The sequence below is a fragment of the Somniosus microcephalus genome, unplaced genomic scaffold (assembly GCF_052327205.1).
Source record: "Somniosus microcephalus isolate GS21.2 unplaced genomic scaffold, FLI_Smic_1.0 unresolved_chr6, whole genome shotgun sequence".
Classification (NCBI taxonomy): domain Eukaryota; kingdom Metazoa; phylum Chordata; class Chondrichthyes; order Squaliformes; family Somniosidae; genus Somniosus; species Somniosus microcephalus.
In genome coordinates this window covers 26575506-26591024 of record NW_028225184.1, presented here as the reverse complement: position 1 = coordinate 26591024, position 15519 = coordinate 26575506, and positions in this window count along the sequence as shown.

The window sequence follows — 15519 nt, the reverse complement described above, 5'->3', positions numbered from 1 at the left end:
TGCACAAAGCACTCCGTGCACTGCACTAGCCCCTCCCCTTTTATACCCGGATTCTACTTCCTGTTTAAACTGCCCAAGAGTTTAAAAAACCCTTCAAAAATTAAACTTACTTCAAATAATTGACTTCTTAACACACTAAAATTCACAAAATACACTTAAATGATTTTTCTCCCACTTAGCAAAACTCCAACAGCACTCAATGCACAAAGCACTGTTCCAATGAAGCTCCACATAAGCTCGAGGAACAGCACCTCATCTTTCGATTTGGAACTTTACAGCCTTCTGGACTCAACCTAGAGTTCAACAGTTTCAGGCCATAACCTCTACCCCTGTCGTTTATTTTCCATTTCTTCTCGCTCCCACATGGCAGCTGTCTTTCTTTCTGCCATCGCCATTTACACTTCATCTAGAGCCTTCTTTTGTTTCTTATCTTGCCCCATTGCCATCTGCTTTTGCCTTGCACCATCTCTTATTCTCTCTCAATGTGTCTTAATCTCTCCTCCCCTCCATCCTATCACAGACCTGCCCTTTTGTTCTTTCCTACCCCCTTTTCCTGCCGATGCACTTGCTTAAAAACTTGTTCCATCTTCAGCTTTTCCCATTTCTGTCGAAGTGTCATCGACCTGAAACGTTAACTCCGTTTCTCTCTCCACAGATGCTGCCTGACCTGCTGAGTATTTCCAGCATTTTCTGTTCTTATTTCAGATTTTCAGCATCCGCAGTATTGTGCTGTTGTAGATTAAATCCACCCATGATTACTGTAGTACCGTTGTTACATGCATCTCAAATTTTCTGTGTGATGTCATCCCGGCATTACCACTGCTGTTTGGAGCCCTATAGACAATTATCACCAATGTGTTCTGCCCCTTGGTGATTCTTACCTCCACACAGATTGTGTCTACATCTTGATTTTCTGAGACAATATCCTTTCTCACTATTGATCAGAATTCATCCTTTACCAGCAAGGCCACCTCACCTCCTTTTACTTTTTGCCTGTCCTTCATAAATATCGAAAAGCTTTGGATATTCTGCACCCAGCTTTGGTCAACCTGCAGCCTTGTCTCTTTAATCGCAATTATATCGTATCCAAATACAACTATTTGCACTGTTAACTGGTCTACCATATTACGAATGCATTGTGCATTTAGATAGAGTGCCTTTAGATTTGTCTTATTAACATTTTTAGACATCTTGGCCTAGAAATTCAGTTGTTAGCGCCACCCACTAGTGCTTTAGCAGGAGGAGAAGTGGGGCGCTAAGTGGCTCGCGCCCGGGTGCGGCATGATCTACGCCTCTCGCGAACTTCAGTTAAGATTTTGCACCGGCGCAAAACTGCAGCTCCCACTCATCTGCGCGCACAGATCATGATGTCATTTCATGGTGCAACGCCCTTGGTGCACCCCGAACAGGAAACTCTGTGGCACCGGCCTAATGTGCGCCTGGCGCCACTAGCTACTGGTTGAGTGGAACAGTTCCCAGTCGCTGCGGGGCGCGGGGGGTGCTAATTAAAAGGGACTCCTCCTGCAGTATAAATGGCAGCGCTTTTGCTCCAATCCTTCTTTCTGAGAGACGGTTATTTGGAGAGAGACAAAGGGAGAGAGCTTTCTGGTTTGACACAAGGCTCGCGCAGGTACTTGTGGCTTCAGGCCCGAGCTTAGCACTTGGAATTTACTTTCAGTGCCTTAGCCTTGAATCGAAGCATATAATGGGGGCTACAATGGGTGGAAACTTTGGCTTACTGCATTGCATTCAATGGGCTCAGAGAGTGCCAGTCATGGCCAGACAGAGAAGGGCCAACAGGCGTCGGCACAGGAGACCTCACTCACCCAGGGTATACCGCCAGCTGTTCTCATATCTGAACATGTCTGAGGAGCAATGTATTTGGAGGCTGCGATTCAGAAGGGTGGTGCTCAGTGAGATCTACCACCTTCTTCGCAGAGATCTGCAGCCACAGCTGAGGTGCAGGACGTCTCTGTCGGTGGTATGAAGGTGACGGTTGTTCTCAGCTTCTATGCCAACGGCTCCGTCCAATCTGCTACTGTGGACGTGGACAACATCTCCCAGTTCGCGGTACATTGCTGCATCCGCCAGGTCATGAAGCACTTTTCAGAAGGAGACGTCAGTTCTTCTCCTTCCCCATGACCCTGGACAAGCAGCAGGAGCGTGCAATGGGATTTGCAGCATTAGCGCGCTTCCACATGGTGCAGGGCGCAATTGATTGCACGCATGTGGCTTTGCAGTCACCTCTAGAAAATGCCGAGGATTGCCGCAACCTGAAGGGCTACCATTCGCTCAACGCCCAGTTGGTGTGTGACCACAGGCAGCTCACCCTAGCTGTCAATGCCCGCTTTCCAGGAGGCAGCAACGACGCCTTCATCCTGCACCAGACTTCTGTGGCAGACATTATCAAAGCCATGCCTCACCCACGAGGATGGCTTCTCGGGGACACAGGATATCCTTTGTGCACCTGGCTGATGACCCTGCTCCGAGCGCCCAGCACTCCTGCTGAAGAGCGATAAAATGACAGCCATCAAGCAAACAGGAACACCATTGAGCACACAATCGGAATTCTCAAGCAACGGTTTCGCTGTCTGGATCGTTCCAGGGGAGCCCTACAGTAATTGCCTGAGCGGGTCTCCCACTTCGTTGTAGTGTGCTGCATTCTACTCAGGGCTCAGCCACTGCCAGCAGACATTGGAGCAGCACCAGAGGAGGAGGAGGAGGAGGAGCACCAAGATGGCGGGGAGGCACAAAGTGCAAGGGTCGTCCTTCGGTGGCTTATTGCAACTCGGTTCCAGGTCCCCTCTCAGGGAATGGCTTGCGCCAATGAATGAAGATGAATGTAGCCACTCCGCAAGCCCTCAGCCGGTCAAGGCAACAAATACTCTAAAAACGAAACATGGAAAGTGCGATTCCAGAAAATGTTTTACTGTGCAGACTCTGTGCCCTTCCCGCATGACAAACTAAATCAGAGAAATCCCCTTAAAAAAAGTCAGAGACATAGCAGGCTCTCAAAACCTTCAGTCAATGAAAGACACAGTTAAACAAAAAAGACCATGATCCTCGGCCTTCGTATATAAAACAAACACCAAAGTCTCGGCCTTCATATATAAAACAATCATTTCGCCACATCTTCTACTTTTTCCCCTGTGAGGGTGATCGGTCTCGATTCCACAAGCGGCCCCTACCTGCCCTGCAACTCCTCCCCAATGGGACCCCAGTGGCTGCAGCAAGGCAGGAGGAAGGCTGCTGAGGGTCAGGTGCTGAGAAGGCAGATGTCCTTGGGGGTCGGCCTGGACCAGCTCTTGCCCTGGAGGGGCCGGCTGCTGACTGCTCCAACCCTGCTTGTGCGGCAGCCATCTGTCCTACGGGTGGTGCAGCAGCTGTGGAGGTGTGACAGTGTTGGCTGCTGGAATGCTGCCAAGCTGACAGAGCACAGGCACTCCCTGGTCGGCTGACACATTTGCACTTGCAAGGGCCAGCACTGCAGCATGCCCAGCAATCTGCAAAAGCACAGACTGCTGGGTTGCTGTGGTGAGGCGTGTGCCCCCGCGATGCATGGCCGATGCAGCGAGTGTGGCAGCAGTTAGTACTCGTGTGGCCATGCTCTGTGTCTGAATCAGGCCAGACAGTGAATGGACGGCACGACTGAGCACTTGGCTGGAGGCCGACTGTGCTCCTGCGAAGTTCTGAAGAACCCTGGCCTGTGCTGCACTGAATTCTTGCAGACTCCTGGCCTGTGCGTCCCCGCACTCCTGCACACTCCTTGCCAGAGACTCTATGGAGTCGGGCATCCTTGCCACTGCAGCCATGAGCTCAGAGTGCCTGCGGTCAGCCTGGGCACCCATTTCCGCAACGAGCCGCACCTCCTCTGTGCTCACTATAGCAGGGCTGGAGGCCGCACTCACCCTCTGGGGAGAAGGCCACCGAGCTTCCCTACCCCTCCCGCGTTGCTGCAGCCCACTTGGCCACGGAGCTTCACTGTCACCGACCCTTCCTACCTGCTCCCCTCCAGGGAAGACGTTACCCATCATGGCCATGAGCTGCCTCGGCAGAGTGTGGCTCTGATCGGCCGGCTTCCTCTTCCTCCTTCTCGCCTTCCGTTTCACTCACAGTGTCAGCTTAAGGGCCCACCTCCTCACCTGGCGATTCCGCATCTGAAAGCAGGGAGGCACAAGGTTTGGTTTAGAGTGAGGACAGGGCGGCAGCGAGGGAGGCATGAGTGCTGCTATGCAATGTATTGGTCCGGTAGTGGCAAAGCATGCTGGTGTGAGACGCAAGTGGAAAGAGAAAGGTCAAAAAGATATAGATGCCCTTACGATTGCGGTCCACAACAGGGTCAGCATCTCCACTTGCGAAGGGGCCAATCAGCCAGCCTGACATAATGCGCTCCACGCGCTGCTCCAGGTTGCTGAGCTCTTTCAGATCAGGATGGACTCCACCAGTCTGTGGCTGCTGCCTTCTGTTCTGCGTCAGCTTGCCCTGCAAGAGAAAGGACGGCCTCTAAGTACAGTGTGAAGCCCAGATCTTGGCTGCATTGCCTCCCATGGTGGAATAGCCCTGACAGTGAGCAAAGCCCTGAATGTGCAAGTGATTTTCATGACAGTCCCTTAGCTGCTAGGTGAGGGCTGGGCATCAGGGCCTTCTGGTCCATTTGGCCATAAAGTGAGGTGCACATGCAGGGATGAGGAGGATACTGGAAAGGGTGCTCATCCTGACAACCCGAGTGAGGTCGTTCAACTTTTTCCGGCATTGGACAGGAGTCCTGGCAACCATGCTGTTGGAGGTCTCCCTGTTTGCCACCTCCCTCCAGGCTTTTCGATAGTCACTGGGAAGTGGCCGCCTGCGCTCCACTGCGCCAACCAGCACCATCAGGTCAGCATCGCTGAAGCACTGTCTCTCCCTAGTCTTCTCCATGGTCCTGGGTGCTGAGCTGGCCAACCAGCAATTGTGAGGCCTTGTTTCAGGGCTGAAGTGTGCTGGGCGTGGCAGCAAGAGAAATCTACCCTCCCTTTAACAACTGACCGGCGCCAACGTGGCTGCCTTCAATCAGTAACTCACCGCACATGCTCTGTGCCCGACTTTGGTGGTAGCACCCCGGATCATCGGCTTAGTGCCTTAAGATAATCGTACATCGCCTGCTTTTGCGCAGCTGCAACCTCTTGGGGTGATGCCACTGAATATCGGTGAGGGTTGCGCTAATTTGCGCCATCCGCAAACATTAGTGATCGCTCGGCTGTAGTGCCCCAAAAGTGGCTATACTGAATTTCTAGGCCCTTAACATTTTTTGTACTATGGTCCTATTTGTCTTATTTCCAATTTTTCCTTCCCGGAATCTGTTTGTTAGTGGACTCCTTTGTTTGTACGCTATGTCCAATCCTGACACAATCTTGTTATACTTACCCTGATTAGTTTCGTGCACGGCTTCCATGTCCTGTCTCTTTAGCATTCTAGATTTCTCTCCATTGGGACCCTCCCCCCGATTATTTTGTTTAATGCCCTATCTACCTCCCTAGTTATTCGGTTCGCAAGAACTCAAGTCCCAGCATATTTCAGGTTTTGTCCATCACAACGGAACAGCTCTCTCTTTCCCCAGTGCTGGTGCCAGTGCCCCACGAATCGAAACCCACTTTTCACAGAACAATCTTTGAGCCACGCATTCATCTCCCTGATCCTATTGACCCTATGCCAATTTACTCGTGGCTGCAGTGATAATCCAGTGATTATGATCTTTTGGTTATGCTTTTAAATTTAGTCCCTAGCTGCCCAAAAACTCTCAGCAGAACCTCTTTCTTAGTCCTAACTATGTCGTTGGTACCTACGTGGACCAGAACAACTGGATCCTCCCCCTCCCACGCCAAGCTCTTCCCCAGCCGGGATAGGATATCCATTATCCTGGCACCGGGAAAGCAACATAGCTTTCGGGACTCACGCTCAAGGCTGCAGAGAACAGTGTGTATCCCCCTAAATATACTGTCATCTACTACAACCATCTTCCATTTTACTTCCCCAATTGAACGGCTTCCGGTACCACGATGCCGTGATCAGTTTGATTGCCATCCCTGCACTCCCCACACTGGTCTATAAGGGCTGAGGCCCCTCGAATCTATTGGACAATTGCATGGACTGAGGTTCCTGCAATATATCCTACTGGATCCCCGTACCTGCCTCACTCACAGTCACACCTTCCTGTCAGTGACCACGTGTCAATTCTAATGTTTTTAATGTAAGGGGTGCGGCTGCCTCCCGGAGCAAAAGGTCCAGGTAACTTTCTCTCTCTCTGATGTCTCACAATGTCTGCAGCGCGGACTCCATCTCCTCAACTCGGAGCAGAAGTTCCTCGAGCCGCAGACACTGGCTGCAGATGTATTCACCCAGGACAGAAATTATCACAATTTCCCACATATTGAAGCAGCAACACATCCCCTGTACTCCCATTATTGCATTTATTTAATTAATTAGTTTAGTGTTAATCAAATTATTTACATCGTTTAGTTTATTATATTAATTACATTAAGTTTAGATTTTAAATTATAGTTATATGTGATATCTTCACTTAAAACTTAGCCCACAGTCATTACCAATGACTTACCTGCCTTAGCTGTGACGTCACACTGCGGGTGTTCGCTTGTTGATGCAGGTCTGCTGCTGCTTTTCTCCCGCTCTCGGGCCTCGGTCTGCTCCCACTCAATTCCGCCGCCGCATTGCGGGAGAAGTTAGGGAAAGCAAGCACCTCCTTCCCCCACTTCACCAAACTCCCACACTTATCAAATCCCAGTTGTTTCCTCTGTGCTCGCTGCACTCAGTTCTGACTGCACTCACAGTCCCCAGTCGTTATACTTTTTGTGACTCTGATGTATCAGCACTGCTCTGCTATTGTTTCAGGAACCAGTTTAATCTAGTTAGCTGATTATGTTACTACAGCAACTCTCCAACAGGAGAGCTTGCTTGTTTGTCTCTGCTTAAGCCTGAAGAGATAAAAAATGTAAAGTTTTAATTTTAACTTAAACACTTCAACATACTTAAAAGTTACTATCATTTAACACAACATTTTAAAGGAGAATAACCTTAAAACTCACACACTTATCAAACTCCCACTTGTTCACACTGTGTTGGATGGCTGCAGGACATTCTGGGCGGGGAGGGTGATAAGCAACATGTCTTTGTCCTAATCGGTACCAACGACATAGGCAGAAAGAGGGATGAGGTCCTGCAAGCAGACTGGAGCTAGGAAAGTGTTTGCAAAGCAGGTGCTACCGGTGACACGTGCTAGCAAGTACAGATATAGAAGGATAGAGTAGGTGAATGCGTAGCTGGAGAGATATTGCAGGATGGAGGGCTTTAAAATCATGAGGCATTGGAGCCATTTCTGGGGAAGGTGGGACATGTACAAGCCAAAAGGGTTACACCTCAAAAGAGCTGGGAGTAATATTCTCGCGGGGAGATTAGCTAGTGCTTTTGGGTAGGGCTTAAACTAGCTTGGCAGGGGGGTCAGCACCAGCATGAAGGAGTGGAGGGGATGAATGAGGTGCATGGAAGAGTGTGTTGGATGGTACTGGAGGGGAAGGTAGTGCAAGACGTGGAAGTAGTACCATATTAGATAGGAGCAGACTAAGAAAGACTAAGAAGAACTCAAAATTATGGTTAGAATGCATGTACGTAAATGCACAAAGTGTGGTGAATAAGTTTCGTGAGATAAAAGCACAATCAGCCCCTTGGCAACATGATATTGTGTCAAAAACGGAAACGTGGCTTAAAAACGGTGCAGACTGGGCACTTAATATTCAACGATAGGATGTTCAGAACAGAGAGAGAAAGAAAAAAGAGAAGTGTGTTGGCAGCGCTGATTAAGGAAGACATTGTAGTGTTGGAAATTGAGAATGTTCTTGAGGGCACAAGGGCAGAATCTATTTGGTTAGAGTTGAGGAGCAAAAAGGGCATGATCACGCTATTGGGGTTATTCTATAGATCTCCAAAAAGTGAGAGGGAGGTAGAGGAGCAAATCTGTGGGGAAATCGCAGGGATATGCAAGAGCTATAGAGTGGTGATATTGGGGAACTTTAAATACCCAATTATCGATTGCGATAATGCCAGGGTAAAGGGAAATGACGAAGAGGAATTTCTGAAATGTATTCAGGAGAATTTCCTTGACCAATATGTTCTTGGCCGAACTTGGCATTGTGTGGATCTGGTGTTGCAGAATGAGGTGGGCCAGGTCGACCAAGTATCTGTGGGAGAACACTTGGTTATGAGTGATCATCATATCATAAAATTTGGATTATCAATGGAGAGGAGCAAGGAACAATCTTGGGAGCAAATTCTAAACTGGAATAGGCCTAACTTCAATATGATGCGAAACGAGCTAGCCAGGGTAAAATTGCAGTGAAGACTAACAGGAGAAACTGTAAAGGAACAATGAGTGGTCTTTAAGGAGATGTTCCAAGTACAGACTAGGTATATTCCAGCAAGAGGGAAGGGTAAGGGGACCAAAGTAAGGGCTCCTTGGATGACGAGGGTGTAAGAGAAGATGACGAAACAAACATAGAGGGTGTATGATGCATGTCAGGTGAAGCTTTCAAGGGAGAACCAGACCAAATACAATAATTTGAGAGGGGATGTGAAGATGAAAATAAGATTGTGAAAGACAGGATATGAGAGTAGAATGGTGGCTAACATAAAAGGCAGGCCAAACATCTTCTACCAGCATTTAAACAGTAAGCAGGTAGGAAGGGGCAGGTTGGGGACTTTTAGAGCCAAAGAAGGCGATATGTGCTTAGCGGCACAGGGCAAGGCTAGAATACTCCATGAGAACTTTGTGTCGGTCTTTACGAAGGAGGTTGATGCTGATAAAATATCGGTAGAAGTGGAAATGTTAGCAGCATTGGACGGGTTAAAAATTGATAGACAGGATGTAATGGAAAGGCTGTGTATGCTTAGGGTGGATAAGTTGCCTGGCCCAGATGGCTTGCATCACAGATTGCAAATGGAATTGCGGGTGGTGGATAACGGATGGGCTTGCCATAATTTCCCAATCTTCCCTATATGCGGGGGAGGTGCCCGAGAATTGGAAAGTGGCAAATGTGACACCATTTTTCAAGAAAGGGTGCAAGGAAATTCCCAGTAACTGCAGGCCGGTCAGTTTAACATCAGTGGAGGTTAGAATTATGGAAACAATAAACAATAATTTACGGGCATATGGAGAGTTTTAAGCTAATTGAAGAGATCCAACACGCGTTTGTATAAGGCAGATCGTGTTTGACTAATGTAATGGAATTTTCTGATGAAATAACAGAGTGGATTGATGAAGGGAATGCAATGGCTGCTGTCTACATGGATTTTTGGAAGGCGTTTCACAAAGTATCACGTAGAAGGCTGGTTAACCAAATTGAGACTCTTGGAAAAGGTGGGTCAGTGGCAGCGTGGATAAAGAATTGATAAAGGTAAAGATACGAAACTTGGCAAATGGAATTTAATACAGAGAAATATGAGGTGATGCATTTTGGCAGAAGGATCATTTAGGTGTAATGTATAGTTAATGGCACAGATCTAAAGACTGCACTGGGACAGAGGGACATGGGAGGTAATTTGCATAGGTCACTGAAAGTGACAGGAAATCCTGAGAGATTGGTTAAAAATCCTATGTGACATTGGGCTTCATAAGCCCTGACTGAACTGTTTGGACACCATTCACACCTTTGACTGCTGTGATTATCTCTCTGCCGAGGTGTGATAAATGGCAGTTGGAAAGGTTACCTGTAAACATCTGACATGATTCTCTGACTATATAAGCTGTGTCTTTATGCATTTCTCCACTTCACCAGAAGAAGGAGCAGCGCTCCGAAAGCTTGTGATTTCAAATAAAGCTGTTGGACTATAACCTGCTGTTGTGTGATTTCTTACATTCATAAATCGAGGTATTGAGTACAAAAGTAGAGAAGTTATGCTGAACATTTATAAAGCGCTGGTTAGGCCACAACTGGAGTATTGCATCCAGTTCTGGTCACCACACATTAGGAAGGATGTGAAAGCCCTTGAGAGGTTGCAGAGGAGATTTACCAGAATGGTTTCGGTGTTGGGGATTTTAGCTACAGTGGCAGGTGGGAGAATCTGGATTATTTTCATTAGAGCAAAGGAGGTTGAGGCGTGATTTGATAAACGTGTACAAGATTAGGACGGGTTTGCATTGGCTGGAGGATTGAAGGCTGTTTCCACTAGTTGATTGTACAAGGACAAGGGGACACAGATTGAAGGGTTTGGGCAAGAGGTACAGGGGGATGTGAGGAAAAATGTTTAATGCAGCGAGTGGTGATGACGGGAACTCACTGCCAAGGGAAGTGATGGAAGCGGAGATACTAAATGTGTTCAAGGGGGAACTGGATCGGCATTTGAGGACAATCAACATGCAGGGCAACGGGAATAGTGCGGGGGAATGGGACTGTCTGGATTACTCTTCAGAGAGCCGGCACAGACTCGATGGGTCAAATGGCCTCCTTCTGTGCCTTTATGACTCTATGACGCTAATTGTAAATGGCAATGGCAGAATCAACAAAAGCTGCCATAGGAGACAGAAAGAAATTGGGGCCGAGGTAATGATTGGTAATTGTTGAACTTGATTTTGAGTTCAGAAGGCTGTTTAGTGCCCAATCAAAAGATCAGGTGCTGTTCATCGAGCTTACCTTGAGCTTCGTTGGAACAGTGTAAGAGGCCGAGGACAGAAGGCTCAGAGTGGGAGTGCAGTGTAGAATTAAAGAGACAGGCGACTGGAAACTCTGGGTCACCCTTACGGACTGAGCAGAGGTATTCCGCAAAGTGGTCAAACAATCTGCGTTTGCACTCCACAATGTAGAGGAGACCGCATCGTGAGCAGCGAATACAGTATACTAAGTGGCAAGATTGGCATGTAAATCGCTGCTTCACCTTGAAGGAGATTTGTGGCCCTGGACAGTGGAAAAGAAGGAGGTAAAAGCGCAGGAGTTGCACCTCCAGTGCTTCCATGGGATGTTGCCTTGGGGAGGGGAAGGGGTGTTGGGTGTGATTGAGGAGTTGACCAGGGGGTATCGCTTCCTTCGTAATGCTGAAAGGCGAGGTGAGGGGAAGATGTGTTCCATTGTGGGATCACGCTGGAGGTGGTAGAAATGGAGGAGTAAAAGTGGAAGATAAGAACATAAGAACATAAGAAATAGGAGCAGGAGTCGGCCAATCAGCCCCTCGAGCCTGCTCCGCCATTCAGTAAGATCATGGCTGATCTGATCCTAACCGCCAATCTACTATCACAGAACCGTCTCCTGAATCTAACAGAATTAGACACAAGGATAATAGTAATAATAATAATAATAATAATAATAATCAACATTATTGTCATTGTTAGTATACAAATAGGAGCAGGATCAGGCTACACGGCCCCTGGGCCCGCTCCGCAAACCACAGGGCCATAACCAATCCAAACCTAGACTCATGTCCAAAATCCTGCCCGCTCCCTGTAAACCATAATTCCCTTTACTTCTAGGAAACTGTCTATTTCTGTTTTAAATTTATGTAATGATGTAGCTTCTACCACTTTTTGGGGCAGCATATTTCATGGACCTACCACCCCTGAGTTAAGTAGTTCCTCCTCATCTCAGTTTTGAAAGAGCAGCCCCTTATTCTAAGACTATGCCCACTAGTTCTAGTTTCACCCATCATCGGGAACATCCTCGCCGCATCGACCCGATCCAACCCCTTCACAATCTTATATGTTTCAATAAGAACGCCTCTCATTCTTCTGAACTCCCATGAGTAGAGTCCCAATCTACTCAACCTCTCCTCATATGTCCATCCCCTCATCCCCGGGATTAACCGAGTGAACCTTCATTGTACTGACTCCAAAGCAAGTATGTCTTTTCTTAAGTATGGACACCAAAACTGTATGGAGTATTCCAGGTGCGGTCTCACCAATACCTTGTAGAACTGAATCAATACCTCGCCATTTTTATATTCTATCCCCGTAGCAATGAAAGCCAACATTCCATTGGCCTTCCTAATAACTTGCTGCACCTGCATACTAACTATTTGAGTTTTGAGCACCAGGACCCCCAGATCCCTTTTTACTTCAGTACTTTCCAGTTTCTTGCCATTAAGATAACAAATTGCTCTACGATTTTTCCTGCCAAAGTGCATAACCTCACATTTTCCAGTATTGTATTCCATCTCCCAAATCTCTGCCCACTTATTTAGCCTGTCTATGTCCCCTTGCAGACATTTTATGTCCTCCTCACTCACTACTCTCCCTCCCATCATAGTATCGTCTGCAAACTTTGATATGTTACACTCGGTCCCTCCTCCAAATCGTTAATATAGATTGTAAAGAGTTGGGGACCAAGCACTGACCCCTGCGGAACACCACTAGTTACTGATTGCCAGTCTGAGAATGAACCATTTATCCCAACTCTCTGCCTTCTGTCAGATAGCAAATCCTCTATCCATGCCAAAATATTACCCCCAATCCCGTGATTTTTTTATCTTAAGCAATAATCTTTTGTGTGGCACCTTGTCAAATGCCTTTTGGAAGTCTAAATACACTACGTCCACTGTTTCCCCTTTATCCACCCTATATGTTACTTCCTCAAAGAACTCCAGCAAATTTGTCAAATATGACTTCCCCTTCATAAAACCATGCTGACTTTGTCCTATTGAATTATGATTATCCAAATGTCCTGTTACTGTCTCCTTAATAATGGACTCCAAAATTTTACCTACCTCAGAGGTTAGGCTAACCGATTTATAGTTTCCAGCCTTCTGTCTACTGCCCTTTTAAAATAAGGGTGTTACATTAGCAGTTTTACAGTCTGTCGGGACCTTTGCTGAGTCCAGGAAGTTTTGGAAAAGTATTACTAATGCATCCACAATTCTACGGCCACTTCCCTCAAGACCCTAGGATGTAAGACATCAGGTCCAGGTGATTTATCCGCCTTGAGTCCCATTATTTTACCGAGTACCAATTCCTCAGTGATTTTGATCGTGTTTAGCTCCTCCCCCACTATAGCCCCCTGTTTGTCCAGTATTGGGATATTCTTAGTGTCTTCTACTATAAAGACTGATACAAAATATTCATTCAGTGTTTTTGCCATCTCCATATTTCCCACCATTAATTTCCCGGTCTCATCCTCTAAGGGATCACGCTGGAGCAAATAGAAATGGCGGGGTATGATCCAATGAATGTGCAGGCTTGTGGGGGGAAAGGCTATGGCAAGCAGAATCCGATCATGGTTCCAGAAATGAGGGGAAATGTGTGGGAGCAGAAGTGCGGGAATTAGAATGGACACAGTAGAGGGCCGTGTCAACCGCGCTGGAGGGGAATCCTCAGTGGAGCAAAAAAGGAAGACATGTCAGAAGCACTAATATGGAAGGTGGCATGGTCAGAGCAGATGCAGCGGAGATGGAGAAACTGGGACAAAGGAATAGAATCCTTACAGGAAGCGGGTTGGGAGGAACTGTAGTCCAGGTAGCTGTGGGAGTCAGTGGGCAAACCGTGAATGTTTGTCAAAAGACTATCACCAGGGATGGCGAAGGAGAAATCGAAGATGGAAAGCGAAGATTTGCAAATGGAACATATGAAGGTGAGGGAAGGGTGGAAATTGGATGAAAAGTGAATGACATTTCCATTCCAGGGATAGAGCAGGAAACGGCACTGATATAGCCATCAATGTACCTTTATAAGCGGCGAGGGAGGCGACCAGAGTAGGGCTGGAACAAAAAATGTTCCACATATCCCACGAGATATAGAGAGTAGATACCGACGACACTGCATTAGACATTGTCCCAATAAACAATCGCATGTCAGGTACAGCACGAGTTACATACAGAAGAATGTTCCCTCTACACTCTCCTATCAAACTCCCAGGTCAGGAACACCATGGGTTAGAAATAGAGTAAACTCCCTCTACACTTTCCAAAAAAATACTCCCAGGGCAGTTACAATATGTTATAGATAGAGAGTAAATCTCCCTCTACACTGTCCCATCAAACACTCCCAGGGCAAGTGCAGCACGGGTTAGATGCAGAGTTAATTCCCTCTTTACTGTCCCATCAAACACTCCCAGGGTAGGTGCAGCACAGGTTAGATGCAGAGTAAACTCCCTCTATATTGTCCCATCAAACACTCCCAAGGCAAGTACAGCACGGGTTAGGTACAGAGTAAATCTCTCTCTACACTGCCCCATCAAACAGTCACAGGGCAAATACAGCACGGGGTTAGATACAGAGTAAAGCAAAGAGTTTAACATCTAGTGAGCTTGCTGCACTACTTCGTTATCTAACTGGGTCAGGGAAGCAGCTTTACACCAAAGCCACACACCCACGCCCCCACCGCCACACACCAAACGTCCAACGGAGAACCGGCAGTGACCACGCTTCACCGTCGGATATTTCCTGTTCCTGCGGTCTCCTATGTGCCAGGTTCCTGGAACAGGTCAAGTCCTGGCACTGAGGGTCCCCGGCAGGAAGAACTCGGACAACCCCCATCCCCCGGGAGAAGCGGGAGAACCGAATGTCTCCTGTCTGGGCTCCAGACACCGAATCTCCCTCCAACCGATTGCCCGAGACACCTGGGCACCGACTGTACCTCGGCTCCTTCTCCAGACCTGTCCAGGGTATCAGGCAATGGCGGCCGCGCACTCCCACAATGCAGCTCTGCTGGCAAAAGCCCCAATGGGCTGACCATTACGCTGCAACCCGGGAGACACCATGGAGGCGCTGCCTGAGAGAAAGTTACAATGTGCAGGACAGGCACCTCCCTGGGGAACCCGTTACACAGATTGGCCTCGTTTGAAAAAGAGTTCACCCAAAACGTTGACTTTAAATTTCATTAATTTCTCTCCACGGATGTTGCCTGGCCTGCCGAGCTTTTCCAGCATTTTCTGTTGTTAACTCATTACATACATTGGCCTCCCGCTCTCTGTAATTTCTAATGTGCAGGGCAGGCATCTCGCTGGGGAACCCGTTACATTGGTTCGCCTCCCGCTCACTGAAATTTCTAATGTGAAGGGCAGATATCTCTCTGGGGAACCCGTTACATAGATTGGCCTCCCCTTCACTGAAATTGCTAAAGTACGGGGCAGGCATCTCCCCGGTGCACCCGGTATATATATGGGATTCCCGCTCTCTGGAATTTCTAATGTGCAGGTCAGGCATCTCACTGGGGAACTCGTTACATAGATTGGCCTCCCGCTCACTGAAATTTCTAATGTGCAGGGCAGGTATTTCCCTGCAGAACCCGTTACATAGTTTGGCCTCCCGCTCACTGAAATTTCTAATGTGCAGGTCAGGCATCTCAGTGGGGAACTCGTTACATAGATTGGCCTCCCGCTCACTGAAATTTCTAATGCGCAGGGCAGGTATTTCCCTGCAGAACCTGTGACATAGATTGGCCTCCTGCTCACTGAAATTTCTAATGTGCAGTGCAGGCATCCCCCTGGGTAACCCGTTTCTGAGATTGGCCTCCCTCTCACTGAAATTTCTAATGTGCAGGGCAGGCATCTCCCT